General features: G+C 40.0%; 1 protein-coding gene across 1 annotated transcript in view; it reads right to left on the reverse strand.

Annotated features, from left to right (window-relative positions):
* LOC128876357 (uncharacterized) overlaps window positions 1-15,390 on the reverse strand; it is a 125,643-nt gene extending 110,253 nt beyond the window's left edge. Inside the window, exon 1 of the mRNA XM_054122669.1 lies at window positions 12,522-15,390. The gene's annotated coding sequence lies outside the window, so the exon portion shown is untranslated. The remainder of the gene's footprint in view (window positions 1-12,521) is intronic.
* Window positions 15,391-15,633: the final 243 nt, after the last annotated feature.

A 15,633-nucleotide genomic window follows, 5' to 3' on the forward strand; every position in this document is an offset into this window, starting at 1 on the left:
CTCTGATACCCTGATTTTTAATTTTCTTTAAATTCGTTGACTGTTTACGTCCCCAAGGGTTCATTTGCGCTGTAATTGTTTTTCTAGTTTGTTCTTGGCTAGCTCTGATTTAATATTTCTGGTTTTGATATCATATGTTCCCTACACTACGTGTAGGGTATTCCCTATTGTTCGCCTTCCACCTTTTATTTCTAATCTACTAAATTTCTAATCTACTAAATCATCGAGGAAATAGACATTGTGCAATTGGAACAACTCATTATTCAAATGATTAATCGCGAATATTTATAACAAGAATTTTAAAAGATACCAAGCGTAAGAGGTTCATTAAATCTCTTAAGCATTCGCGACGCAGCATTGCCAGGCTGGCGCGGCTGTTAGGAATCAGTGATCTAATGAAAGGTTCCGACGAAATTGCAGGTTACAACTCGAGCGCAGTTTGTTTCGCTGCTTAATTAAATGTCGTATCCTTGCAGATACCCGGTCGGATAACCTCGTCGATTTATTCGTTTACGAGCTGATAATGGTATCTGTTTCACGGTGGCGTGTAAACATGGCATAGGATCCACTGAAAGTTATACGAGTCATTATTTCAATGTTATCCTTTGTGGAAGAATATGTACCATCAATTTTAATCCTTTTATACTTCAATACTCGTGCAGCTTATGTGTAGGCTGTGATTTAAAAGTGTCTTTCCTTTTGTTAACATTTATTCTTTAGATTTAATACGTTAGTTTCTTATCAGTTATCGAATACTAGGTTTTATAAACTTTGATATTGTTCTATATATTCTTATCAAGATTTCTACCCTCTTTGTTAATGTATTATTATCCAATTTTTTTTAGTTTTGTTTTATAGCGATGTGAAATAAAGGATCGATTCGACATTTGAGAAACTGTTGTGAGATTGAATTGTTTACATTAATTTTTTAATAAGGAGTCAAACAAGAACACGAATCGAACACGGGATTAGTCACGTAAGACCTGCCTTATTTTTCGTAAAGACTCCTACAATATTAACTTCTTCATGACACGATAACGAAACTTCTGTGTCCCACGGCGAAGTGGATTTCTTTGATCCTAATCACCTTACAATTACTTTAAAATTACGCGATGTCGTCTGTTATTTCCACCCCTTAAATTATCTATACGTTCAACTTACTTGCGAAGAACACTTGCTCGGCAATATCCCGCAGAAAAATAACCAAAGAAAAATGTCGAGTCGTTCGAGGTGTCGGACATTGTCCACCTAAAAGGAAATTAACGACCGATTTTCCAGAATCATAGCTGTAGCACAGGTACTGCGGGAAGGAAGATGATATCTCGAGACAATCGGTAGGGCTCGCTCCGCGAGTCGCAACGATAAGTCTAGGGAAGACGGATAGAAACGCCGTCGAACAGAATTCGATCTGTAAAAGCATACAATCGACTCCACGCGATACCACGCGAGCCTTCTACCTGCAGCAAGACAGCAAAATACCAAGAAACACTATCGGCCAACTCTTTATCGAGCATTCCGCAGATAAGATGACCCCTCTGTTAGTTCTTTACGGCGTATGACGCCTGTGTATGTAGATTTTAACGAGCCCGTTTTACAACAACGCAGGTGTGTCCGGGCATCCCTGTCTAAGCAACCCTCGTCGCGAGAGGGAGTTTTGATAAACCAGTGTTTACGTGCACAGGGAAGACGCGAGATAGAGCAAGTGCGTCTATGTGACAGTTGAAAGGGTAACGTCATTTTTCGAGTCGAAAATATTTCTAATGTTTCAGAAATTATTCCGGCGATGCTAATTGTTTGATATAAATATTTTTTACATGAATTGAAAGTATACGAATATCAGTATTTTGCTTTAACCTGAAAGGTGATGTTCTTTCTTAAAAATGAGATTTATTCTACGTGAAGAACTACAAAGTACATAATTGTTCACTGGTAGATTAGAGAAAGAATATTCACTTGTGTACGAACTACTGAAAAATTCAATTAAAAGAACATTATTATTATTATTATTATTATCATAACTATACCGTTTTACCTAAATTGTAGTCAAATTTTATCAACTTGACTACAACTTTTACAAATTTTCTTATACTTTTGGAGTCGATGATACGTGGCTATATTTTGTATCCATAACTTCTTCTGGTACAATAAGCACAATGTATGATACTATAATATAGTGACTATATACTAGTAGTTGGCGTCGGAATGTACGAATTTATTTTTTCTTAGTTCTAAGAAACTTGGAATTCACTGACCTCTGATAACGATGTTACGATTGTAGCGCTATGAAGTACAAATCCAATGCATTTTCTTCTTAACCTGTATCTCGCACGCACGTTGGTGTCGTCGACATCGATAAGTGAAACAGATTTACAGTCGGTCGCACAAGTCTGCATACATCCATCTAATGTGATATGAAAGACAGGAGTGAACTATTTACATTCGTAATCTTGCACTTTGTATTTATCCATGGACTTCTTGTAGTGAGTTTAATAAATATTATTTCTAGTCATAAGTCAAGAGAAAGTATAGCATACGCGGATTTAAAAAAACTCAGTATTTTTTTCATAGCAATTACATATAAAGTAGGTTGTATGCAGATTCTCATGGCTGACTATACGTCCAAATTATTTATGTTGTTTTCAATTACGTATTTGTATAGTTGATGTCTTATTTTGAATATTAATTTTGTATCATAACAACTGGTTTCTTTTTTGGTAGCCTTATTTTTCTGAGTAATGTATAGCCTTTTGTTTATGACATAAGAAAAATTAAATGCTATATTATATACAATTTTCGGAGTTTAAAAATATCCCTTGATAAAAGAGACATTTAAAAGTGATACTGAAACCGACAGTATGGCAGACTTTTCCTCTTGGACAATTTTATATATTAAAAAATTAAGAAAAATTCTTTTACAATACTAATAACTTCAAAGAACTGTCTTTAAAATTTAAGTTGTAAATAAATATAGTATAAAAGGAAAAGTCAATCAAGTATAAATTAAAAAATAACGTGGAAAGTGACATCAATTTATCAATACAATTTATTCCAATTACATATTTATTTCAATAGTTGTCATAGAAAATTGTGGCTGAATATTTTAATAATTAATTGAGTCATTTAAAAACGAAGTGCGATATACACTAATCGTAGAGAGGAAATATACATTACAAAGTCTAAAATTTTGTTGGGTCGTATATAACTAAACAAAAATATTTTCGTCATCAGTACTTCCATTAGGAACCATTGAAATAAAATTTCCTTCATCGACAACTACTACGAGCGACCAAACTAAAGCTTCCTCCACAGATAGTTGTTATGGAGAATCAAAATAACGGTTATTTTTAACGAGAAATATGTTTTCATTACTTATAATCGTTATTTGCACTTGAACCCATTTTACCCCAAAAAAAAACACGCTTACTACCCCACGCCTAGCATGGAACAGAGGCTCGCGAATAATATCCATAAAAGAAATTGTTCGAAACGAATCGCGACAGAGGAAGAGTGGAGCAGACAGTCGGTCGGCCAGGCGAGCGGTAAAACGTGACACGGCAGGAGTTCAAAGCGCAGCCGTTTCGCGCGAAACCGTTCGGTCGTCGTAAAGTCGGGACTGCGGCCGAAAATAGGTGTTATTTGGACGACGACAGCTAGTGGGCAGAGTCCCATTCTCGTTCTTTTCCCACTCGACTCGCGTGGATATCTCTTCCACCCCTTCGTGAAGCGAGTAGCATGGCCAAGGTGGCTCTGTTACGTTTCAAATGTCCCGGGCTCCTCGGGCGCATTCCTGTATAAACACGAACGGAAATACACTCATCCACCGTGGGGCTTCGGCTCCATTCAGAGGAGCGCGTGGTTAGCTTCATTCACAGCTACCCCCACCCCTCTACGCGCTTTCTCTCTCCGTCGATCGGTCTCTCTTTCTCTCTCTCTCTCTCTTTCTCGTTCTGGGCTCCAACCACTACCTATGCGCGTTGCCAGACGCGCGAGCGTGCCTAAATAACCGCCGCGCTTAGATCATTCGAAATTAGATGGACAGTTCGGAGGGTGCCCGTCGCTGGATCTGTCCGACACCCGAGCGGAAGTGACTGCGAAAACGATAAACGCCGATTTCCCGGCCCGAGCCGGGTTTGATCGACTCGGAGGGGGTTCCGTTCGTTCAACTTTGATCGGACCGAGGCGTGACTAATCGCGGTGCGTTGCCAAAAAGTTCGTTTCGGCGATGGACTAACTCTAGGACACCTAATAGGGGGTTGCGAAATGTTCATACGCGTCAGTTTTTCGTTTGAGAAAGAACTTTTACAAGGGGGCAATAACGTGGTTTTTCGTTGAAACGTAGTTACTTTTAATAATGATAAAATGGAAGGAATTAGGTATTACATTCGATAAGATCGATATGATTGCATAAAATAAACCCTCCTTCTGGGTACTCTTGTGACTAATCTGCAGATTTTATGCATTTATGACGTATAGTAATATAAAAAATATACAAAAGATATACACCATATATGTTGAATGTATTTTACAATTAATATAATAATATCGTTATTTCGCTTTGTGTGAGTGCGCATACCATTTGATTATGTTTGGCATGTATTTATTATATTAGTTTGTACTCGTTTAAATACCGTCACTTTTCGCATTTTGTCCCGCCATATCGGACCCATCATTTTGTATTCGTAAATTTTAAGTTCAGATTTAGAATAAGCACACCCAGAAACCCCTGTATATAGAGTCTCATCCAAATCCAGTCACTTTCCGCAGTTTAGATCCGCCATTTTGAATTTATAAATTCTGAGTTCAGATTTGGAATTAGCATCCTCAAAAACCATCGCGTACCATGTTTCATCTAAATCACCTTCACCTGGGTGAGTCAAATTCACCTTGTAAATTATAAAGTTTCTACATTTTTCAATTACAAAAATTCATACGTGTTGTAAATACATGAACCAACGAAAGAAACACGATAAATTAAATCTCGTTGGGCCCAAAATTTTAGTAAAAGAATAAAAACGCAAATATTGCTTATTTTTTTTTATCTAACAAGAGAGAAACCCCCCTTAAGCATGTTTCGCGCGGTAATTAAATCCACTCTTTGAAATCGAATCTCGTAAAGCGTTCCATGTATACTTTGCACTGGCGTCTGGTCCAGCAACCGGTGAGCGCCACTTCAAACGGCTACGAAAGTAAACTGTATGCAGCTTTGGTGGTTTCCCCAACTAGTAGTTGGTTACTAACGGTCACCCACAGCTTTGAACTTTAAAAACAGGACGATATATCCCGGGAGAATAGTCGTCGCCCGGAAACTAGTTGCCAGGAATAAGTGTATAACTAACCGTTAAATGAATTATCGTCGGGTAAACACGCCGCGGGACGTTTAGTGCCTCGTGAACCACGGCCAATCGCACGCGCGCTAATCGTTCATGCCCGATTCCGTGTTGTATTTAAATAGCAAATATGAAGAGGCATGCCGCGGCAAAGAAGAAATAATCGTTTATATAAATATACATTAAACGGTGAAGCACTTTGCGCAATACTTCTTTAACGAGTCCTTGCTTACATCGCGTTTCAAGGTTCGAAATGGTCGAATATAAACGCCAACGTTTCGATGTAAATAATTTCTATAGAAGCGTAATCGTGTAGAAGACTTCTCGCAGGCTAGACGCACGAGTGTTTGCGGCAAATATTTATAAACAAGTCGACAAATACTTCTTGCGCGTGCGAACGTTCCAAGGGAAATTACGTACCACTGTAACGAGCAAAACAACTCGTCCGGGAAGTATTTATTGCTTTTCCCACATAGGAGGATTAACGGGAAGGAGATGAAATGAGAAAGTTGAGCGAAACCTTTATTTTCTTCTTTGATTTAAAGATATACATATGCACACTGTTTATTTTTGATAAACGTGATATATTTGAAGTAAACTAATCAGTCGAAACTTAATGTTGTTTTTAAATACACGTGTATGATTTACGACTGCTCAAAGGCACTTAATTAAAAAATACACCCCTCGTATATTTTCACGGGGAAAGAATACTTTTGAAGGTCCTATTTGCAACTGTAAATGAAATTTTATGCATTTTCACTAATATTTAATATTATTTCTGATATTTGCGTGATCTTTCAAATGAAAATGTTCATATTTGTGTGGTGTTGTTCGATATTTGTAACATTATCGTAAAGTATTCTTATTTAAATAAAATTTTTAATTCATCGTGCATACAAGAGCTATCCTCAAAAAAAACTTCTTTCTTGAACGAAAAAAAAAACCAACTCGACTATCCTGACTACCGACTCAAGGTTCGCTCCACGCCCCGACCCATACTCCCGCAGCTCTCTGAAATCGTGGAAAACGTAAAGTGTGAAGGTAGTGCGAGCCATTCGCGCGAATACGTTGCGTCCGTACTTGAAACCACCGTGGCGGCAAAAAGGTTCGCTCTTTTTTTCGCGAAGCCGTCGATTATCGTGTTTTCCACATTAGCATTGCTCACCGGACCTCGACGTCTAGACGCGCGCTTGTCGGATGTGCACTTCATTGAATCCCCGGGTACTCGTATACGCTTGTCTTTCGCAAACGTCGCGCAAGCACGAAGAAAAAGGCGCGAGAACGTCGATCGAGGTGACCGTTCGCGTAGGACGCACCGGGCCTCGTCCGAGCTGCGAGAGCCCCTTGTCTATAAAACTCATAATAAAATTACGACTTCATGAACCAATAACAAGTGGCACAGCAGTTTCCCTTCGACGCGATCGATTAATTAGCGACGAACGGCGACGTTCTTGCGCCTGCTGACGGTCCAACGACCGTACGGCTAAGGTAGAAACCGAGGACTTTCATGGAAAAACCGGTCATTTGCATTATACCTTGCGGGCTCGCTAATTAAAAGAGGAAGAAGAAGTTTGTTCCGTTTCCTGTGAAATTTTATCGATGGTTATACGACCGCAAGTCTCTATGGCAAATGCTACACATAATAATAGACCGCGGATCGTCAACAAAATAAAATCTTTGCAAACGTAAACTACACAAATTGAACCTAAATAGACGTTTATTTTACTCTTCGAATATTACAGTGTGCACTTTACTTTCAATGTATCTTTATAGTATCGAATATTGTGTGCATATTATGCGAATGCAATATTCGTAGTTCAATTATGTGTATAATGAAAAATTATAAAAGAAAGTGTTCGATTGTATGGATCTAATTAATTCGCTGAATGATAAAATGCATGCGATATTTATTTCGAAGAAGTGTTATATACAGTAACGTCTGTCAGATTGGATATCGCAGTTGCTAAAATTTCACGGACTCTTCGAATTAACATAAAAGAAAAAACTCACGACGAGGTTTAAAAAAATCCAGTTTCAGGGTACGCATAATTCAGAATTAGTGATGCAGTATTTCAACGACGCGAGGCTCGGATGACGTAAAAATAAATGAATAGAACTGGACCCGAAGTACTATAAGTAAAAAAATAAGATAGCTACCAGGTTGCTTACCGCAAATCCCGTCTTCGATACGGAATAAATTCGGGGATCACCTGTTCCTGGGCGGCGCGAGGGTACCGCGGTGTCGATCGAAGGGGGCAGCACGAGTGGGACAGGTTCTCGTAATAAATCGCGGACGCGCGAAGGAGCCGCGCCATGCAATCAAGCAACGATGCGTCTGCGATCTGAAGACTTGCACGTACGCGTACGTGGCGCATATCCACGGTACGAGGACCGCCGAAATTACAGCTATTATCGCGATAAAGGTGAGAACCAGTCGCTGTTTGCTTAACCCAATCGGAAATCGGCGAGAGGTCGTGTACGATCCTCCCTCGTGATATCTCGGTCCAGAGAGCGAGTAAGAGAGAGACGACGGGTTAAAAGGGAAAACAAAATGCGACCGCTCACCCCAAAAAATGGGCGGTGTTTGACGTTTAAACCACGAGTTAACGGGGCGTGTCTCGGTGAAACGGTAAGACTACGATTTACATTCCCGCGTTTCATGCTCACTCCCTCTATATACCATTTACGATCCCTCGATACCCGTTTACTCGCGAATTTATTGTTTCTCCCACCGATATTAACGAATGGATCACGATCATCGAGACCCGCGCGCGATACACGGTTTCCGTTCGTTTGTACGTGCAGTGAACTCTTCTCTCTGAGAGTCAGTCTGTTGATTTGCCAATCTAGCTTTGCTTTTCTTTTTTTTAAATATCCACGAAATCGTCGCGGAGTCTGCAAAACTCGCGGAAAACGTCGTGATATATATGCAAATTATGTAAAGTTCCTTTATGCAAAAGTCAGTGTTTTACGATTTATCACACTAACCAGAAATATGACATTTTGTTGTTACTCGGCTTTCCCAAAGTGCCTGTGATAGAATGCTAAATAAATTCAGCACAATAATAACAACTGGTCTATCGTCTACCTATAAAGCAAGTATACAAATTATAAAATCTTTTTGTTTTAAACAACACATAATTGCAACATTGATGTTTCGAAACAAATTTTATAATTTTTAAATTTGTAAAAATAATTATGTAGAGATTTGGTACCGTGTGGAGGGTTTCTGTTTGTTCGGAAATGCAGTGAACCCTGTTCTCTGGAGTTCAAACTACGTGACTTTATTCATGACAAATTTTAGATTCTTTCGAAGGACATTAGCCTTAAGTGGAAGGTTATAATCATTGATCTACTGCACAGTCTCGTTTGCAGGAACGTGGAACCGTTTTTCTACAAACTTGAAGGTCGAATGCAATCGATAACTACTCAAGTGTTAAGCAACTCGACGCTAATTTTCTTCGTAAATTCGAACACCCCTTTCGTAACTTTGGCATGCGAAAATATTAGTCTTCCCGTTCAAATATACCGCCGAAATATTTACCGAAGTTTACATCGCCCAAAAGGCACCGTGCCGTCGTCTCGTGCGAAAAAAACGTACGATTAAGGCCTTTGTAATACTTTACTGACTAACAGAGTACTGTACCGTAAACCTCTATTTCTCGTCATTTCCAAAATTGATGCATTTACAAAATTGATATAACAACAAGGAAAATATTTACCGCGAAAGCAGTATGAGTTGAATCTCTTACTACATGAATTTTATTTTATCTTTTAAAGAAGTTATTATTTCCTTATTACGTATAATACGTAAAATAAAAGTGCACATGCTACAATTTCAGGTGCTTCGAAATATTTAACCTAGACTCAATTCGTCTCTCAGTAATTAAACTAGAACAAGTAATATTCAATTAACCATCTCTAAAAATGACAAAAGATAAAAATTCATTTCATTATTAAAATCTTTTCTGCGCGTTGATTAAGTATCACTGGTGTCAAGTGTAGCTGCAATTGTAACCATTATCTCGGTAAGTACAAGAACTGCTCCCTGCTCGATTGATTCGACCGCGATAGATAAACGCGATAGAAAAAAAAAAGTGAAGAAAACAATGTGAAAATTGGCGAGTTTATCGCATTTTATACCAGTATCGTCCCGAGATTGTCATTCAAATTTATTTAAGACAGAAGCTTCCGGTTTCACACAGCTTTTCGCCTAATTTGGTTTACGGTTAAGTCGAGGCGCGTTATCTTGTCACACGCGTACTACGCGTCCACTTTGGTTTCGCAAGACCCACGATTGAATACTTTCGGATACATTTAAAGTACTTATGGACTGCTAACGTCACTCTTATCGTTTATGTTAATTCATGGTAATTTCGCGGCGTGGCGGCATCGTAAGTGGAGTAATGGTCAATCAACAAAGCGTCGAGCTAGTGTTTGTGCTTCGTGAAAGGATACTTGTCTACTTGGCAAATAATCGTAGAAAAGTGTAACCTCGATGGAAAATTCATACGAGGCGATCTCTCGGGTAACTTTGAACATACAACTCGACGATGATTAGTTTAAATCCCTCAGGCGTGAATTTTCAGCAGACAAAGATATTTCTACCGTATTTTAAAGTATTTGGAGTCATACAAACATCACAAATACTTGCATGCCTCAATGAGAGAAATCGGATTGTCTTTTGTGATGTCATTGAAAAATATAAAATTGCTAATATCGACACGTTATTCGTTTATTATCTCTATTATACAATTTTGTAACAAGATGAACTCATATGAGTCTCTCAGAAAGCAAACCAATCAACTCCACTTTCTGCTCCCAATTTTATTTAAAAAAAAAAAATGTTAGTACTTACAATATAAATTTGTTAAATTTTTATTCATTGATCATGGAATATTTCATTTTATAGTTCTACCATTCCAATTTCTATTCAAGAAAAAACAAATAATTAGTCGTTTATCTTTTATTCGTTATTTGTACTCGAATAAGAATTTTTCCCAACTTTACCATGTATCTGCAGAGGTCTGAGGTACATAGTGCGCTATTTTTAAAGCCAACCGCAGTGTTGCAAGTAGAAATATGAATTTCTCATTCGAAACGTCGTTATTTCAATGTTTTAATAATTCAGACCGGAACTCTACCTGCCGAGTCATTGGAATTGCGATAATCTTCAAGTTAAACGGAAGAAGAAGTTAGTTTCACGTATGGTGCATGGCGTATAACGACTCTCGGTATTTTCGACGGCACGAAGTCCAGTGCTCCACGAAGATGACGGCAAAAATGCTTTATTATGTGTAACGCAACAGCGGTGTACGCGAATTCGCCGAAACTTGAAGAGCAGAGTCAACGAACGGTCGTCCATCACATATTCGTGTCGTGTTCGGAATTTTTATTCCATGACTGTGCATAAGAACAAACGTTTTGTTCGCGTTTCATACGGCGCAATCTGCAACTAATCGGCGAATATCGCTTGTTTACGATAAGAGTGATAAAACTAGAAATGTCTCAACGCATCAGACTTTGATCGATGCATTGTTTATTATGGCGATTTGCAATCTCTTATTTGTAAACATATGCCATTAATAGTTGTTTATTTTTTTTAATGTAAATCTGAATATGCTTTTCTTCAAAAAAATATCAAAGTCTCCAGAAGCTCCAATTTATAATGGTAAAGATGGAGAAAATTTTGATTTTATTTCTTTTAAATCTTTATCTCCATACGAATTTTCTCCGCATCTTTGTTACCTGTATTTTGCTGGACTGCGATTATGGTACTAATAGATCTCCAGAATAAAGTAAATCGCATTTGCAAAAGCTACTAATCATCCTAAACTATTCATAATTCTTTACAAACTTGTTATATCAAATACACAAATGTATATATAATATATTTTCTTTATCTGCTTGTCCACCATTATCACAATTATTGCATACAGTTATTCACATGCTGCATATATTTGCATATTAAATTCCTGTATACGTTTAAATTTTACATTGATTACGTATGCGCGCGCCTGAGCATGTTTGTTCGGGGAAAGAGGGAAATAAATATTAAATGAAAGAAACGGAAACTTTCTAATTGATAAATAAATCTGTAATTAATTAACCTAGCCTGTGGCAATTTTTATACAAAATGGGCACGTTTTAGTGTTCGAAATTAAAATTTTAAAATATATATATACACAGAGCCTGATGCGAGACTACTAAAAAGAATTCAGCACGTGGTCTTATATAACTAATATTAAAATGCCAATTTTGACCTGTTTTTCCGGTTCAGGCTGAAGTATTATACTTCATACTTCATACGGTGCTGTAAGGAATGGTTGCCTACATCTTATCATTTGAGATATTTTATCTCGAACTTCTTATTTGATACTAATTACATACATGTTAAAAATTGTACCATAGACAAATTAATTGATTATAAGCATTTTCATGGCATAATATAAAAGATACGATTTTCATTACCGTGTTTAAAAATTGTCTGAGTTAAATTAATACAAAATATGATGAAGAAAAGAAATCATTTCACCGATACCAATTTTATTAATAATTAAAACTAATACACATATTTCAATGTATATTGTAATTATGATTGAATAACTAATGACTCGAAGTCAAGAATCTAAACGCATCAATAAATAATGCTTGTTTGGAGACAGCTAAATATTGGCTCTCATCCTTTTATAACTGCAAACCTCTTTATTGATACTAATCAAATAATTTAAGTGGTACAATGCACGCCACTTGTACCAATTAAACAACTCTCCTCTAACTTAGCACGGCAATAATCATTCCAAATAAGTTATTTTAGTCTAAACAATTATAACATGTCAACAAATCTGAAATAAATTACTATGACTTCTTTTAAGTTATAAATTAGACTGCAGATTTGTACATATTTATAGGAAATTTGAACGTGCTAGGAATTAAAATATGTACATAGTATGCAATAATGATATTATGATATTTGCAGAGGAAAATAAATTTCTACGTAAATTCACTGTCCATAGGTACATTTGCAATAATTTTATTTTGCATAAAGATCCGCGGTCTAGTTACAACAGTCATGACGCCCGATTAATTCACCACTAAAGTTGTACACACGAAGATATTTAAAGAAAATGGAGTGTGCCAATACTTTGTTTACCCACTGTACAAACAAATTATTCCACAATGACAGGTACTCACCAGACGTAGCGTCGCACGAGCTTCCGCAGATACCATTCGTAGGATGTTTCGTCACCAAAAAAAAAAAGCACAGATGTTATCCTTAACACAGGCGCGATGTTAGAATCATCAAGGTTGCCTCCAACGATCCTTCACTGAACAATTTCACCATTGATCCACCGTTTACTTATCATTCATCCCAATTCGACCGAAGCGTATGTCGAAATCTCGTGAAATAATCGCGATTACGGATACGGTCGATCGACGATCGACGACATCCACCGATTTCGTAATGCGCGAACAACCTTCAGGGTCGATCGGTGTTCGCGCGTCCACGATCTTCGAAATCTGAAGTAATTGCACTCTCGACACGTGGCTGTTCACTTTCGAGATCTGGGTAAACGGAGTCCACGGTAGGACACCGGATAACGGTACTTTATGTTTCCTATTTTCACTGACAGCTGCGCGACACTGTCACAGAAATTCCTCCGACACTCGGCGGAAAGCTTATCCCACGATGTTCAAAGGTTTCGCCTGGTAACGATCCGATCGCCTCGAACGGGGAATAGAAAGCATTCGGATTTATCCCGATTATCGCAGTTCCTACGTTTCGATACGAAATCCGATTAACGCGAAATCCTCGAGCAACGTGACCCAAGTTTCTCCAAGCAATTGCCACTAACGATTCGGCTTACTCGCGGCGAGTAATCAAACTCGTCGCAGAACTCTGCCAGCTCCGCGTAACGTAGCGATTTAAATGTCCCCGGAATAACAATTTTTTAAAGAGTCCATAATCCAAGCTCCTAGTTCCTTTATGAGAATCGTCGAGGACGATCACGAGGCCTTCCTCGAGGTTCGAATTTCGCGAAAGAGGCAACGGTCGCACGTGCGTGCACCTTGATCGGCCGCAGGACGATCCACTCGCGGCATGAAGACGCGTCACGTAGACAAGGAATGCATCTCGCGGCACGCAGAGTCGTCGGTGTCGAGGAACGTACGAATTTTGCCGACGAAGGACGCCCAAAGCAGTTGGTCTGAGGACGGACGAACGGACGGATCGTTTGTTCGACGAATGAAAAGGGATGGGAGACGGCGGATCGAGAAACGAGGCGCGAAGGCAAACCGTGAAAGGAATATGAAGAACAAGGAGAATCGGCGGACGTCGGATTATCCGTAAGCGTAAACGCGCAACCGTTGCACCGCGGAGGCGCGAGACGCATAATTTGTGCGCATTACTGCCAAGATATATGACGTCCAGAGATGCTAACGACGAAGACTGTGAGTTACTTCCTTCCGATCCTGCCCCCGAGCGCCAATGGAATTCCCCCGCCGGAAGGTGCCAAGGATCTCCTGTAATTTTCGTTTCGCGAGACCGATCGCGATCTCTCGATTTCTCGTCTTTATCTCGCTCTATGGCGATAATCACGATTGCTCGATGGGCTCAAGCTTGAACGAGAACGGTCCCTTCGGTCGCTGCCAGGGGATGATCGATCGACGTGATTTTCTCGACGTTTGGATCGAACCGTTGCCGTTTTGTCAATGCTGGCCTCGGTTTACCCTTTCATCGGTCTGCGGCTGTTACTCCGAAACTCTTGCGAAACAGTTCTCTACTCTAGTCTCTTCTACTCGTGATTTGCAAAACTCATTCAAACCGACTCTTCTCGCGTTTAAATGTATTTCGAGATGTTTATCCAGCCTATCCGCGGCCCGTTCGAATTAAAAGGATTTCGATGTAGCGTCTTCGTAGACGATAATTTGTCAGCGTTGCGCAACAGGTACGCGTTCCTTCGAGGTTGTTTTGGACGATTATATGGGTAACGAGGTTGCCAGCTTGTGTCGGAAGACAGACGTTCAGAACTGGCGCCACCGCGATCTTTTCACTTCCGTCTACGAGAAATCGCCTCTCGTCGGTTATAATGTGCAACAACTGCCGCGTGCTGTCTACGTAACCATTCCATGCGATTTTCTCATTCCAGCGGCACCCGTCCACCAACGTAAACACCGAATCCGCGCAAAACGCTCGGCTCGTCGCGTCAAGCTCGCGTTCCGTCTACCAACGTGGAAAAGAACACCAAGATTTCCGATTGTCCCAGCCGACACGTGTCTCCGATAACGCGAACTAACGTGAAACGTCTCGCGAACAATTCGATTCCTCCCGCGCGAAGCATAAAAATAACCGCAGAATTAAGTTTATCGAGTCGATACAGATCGCGGTACGTACACTTCGATAACACTATCTTCCCGCGTGCGGGTATCTTCGGACGATCGTTTATCTAAGGTTCAATTCCGACCGAACACGCGTTACAACCTCACCGTCGGCGATCGCTCCAAAATCCAGTCACCGAGAACGGAGTGACAAAATTTCTATCACTGGATATACACTCGCCGCGTCACAGAATTCACTGGTTCACTTCGGAACTCGCGTACGGTTCGATTTCGATTACCGTTTCCTTCCGAGAAGTCTGTTCGACACTTTATTCGACGATAAAACTCCGTGAACAGGCGACACCGAACATTTTCTCACACGCGTCGACGAAATCGTTGAGAATCGTGCGCCGAATCGATCGATCGTAGGCTTCGGCGAAAGATCCAGGGTAATCGTTTCGCGGATCGTCGGTTTGACAGGTCGGAAACGAATAGGAGCGGGATCGCGGTTATTGTCCCCGTCAAGCCGTGGCCGGCACTCGCGCGGAAATCAAGAGCAACACTGACTCGATCGTCGAGTCGTGGAGCGATAGGTGGACCGGCACGTACGAGTTGGTCCTCCCGCGTGCGAAGCGTGGCAACTTCGGGGGTGCGTGTGCGGTTCCACCGACCTTATCGTGTCACCGTCGCGACGGCGGCGTTAGGAATCGTCGAAGGCAGCCGTGAAAACGTCAACGAGCACGTTAGAGTTTGTATTTTCGACAGCTAACAGCTCGATATCTCTAGACTCTCGATCTCTCGATCAAAAATAGCTTGCTCCGGAAACCTCGAGTTGATCCGGAAGCGATTTTCCTGACGGTCTCCGTGCGTGCACTGTCCGAAACGAAACGGTTTCATCGGGAACAGAATGTTCGATTTGGAAATATTCTGTTCGTCGATGGAGTTCTGCGACCGGAACTTCCTGTCTTCACGACGTCAGAGGCGACGT

Source organism: Hylaeus volcanicus, chromosome 1, assembly GCF_026283585.1.
Source record: "Hylaeus volcanicus isolate JK05 chromosome 1, UHH_iyHylVolc1.0_haploid, whole genome shotgun sequence".
Classification (NCBI taxonomy): domain Eukaryota; kingdom Metazoa; phylum Arthropoda; class Insecta; order Hymenoptera; family Colletidae; genus Hylaeus; species Hylaeus volcanicus.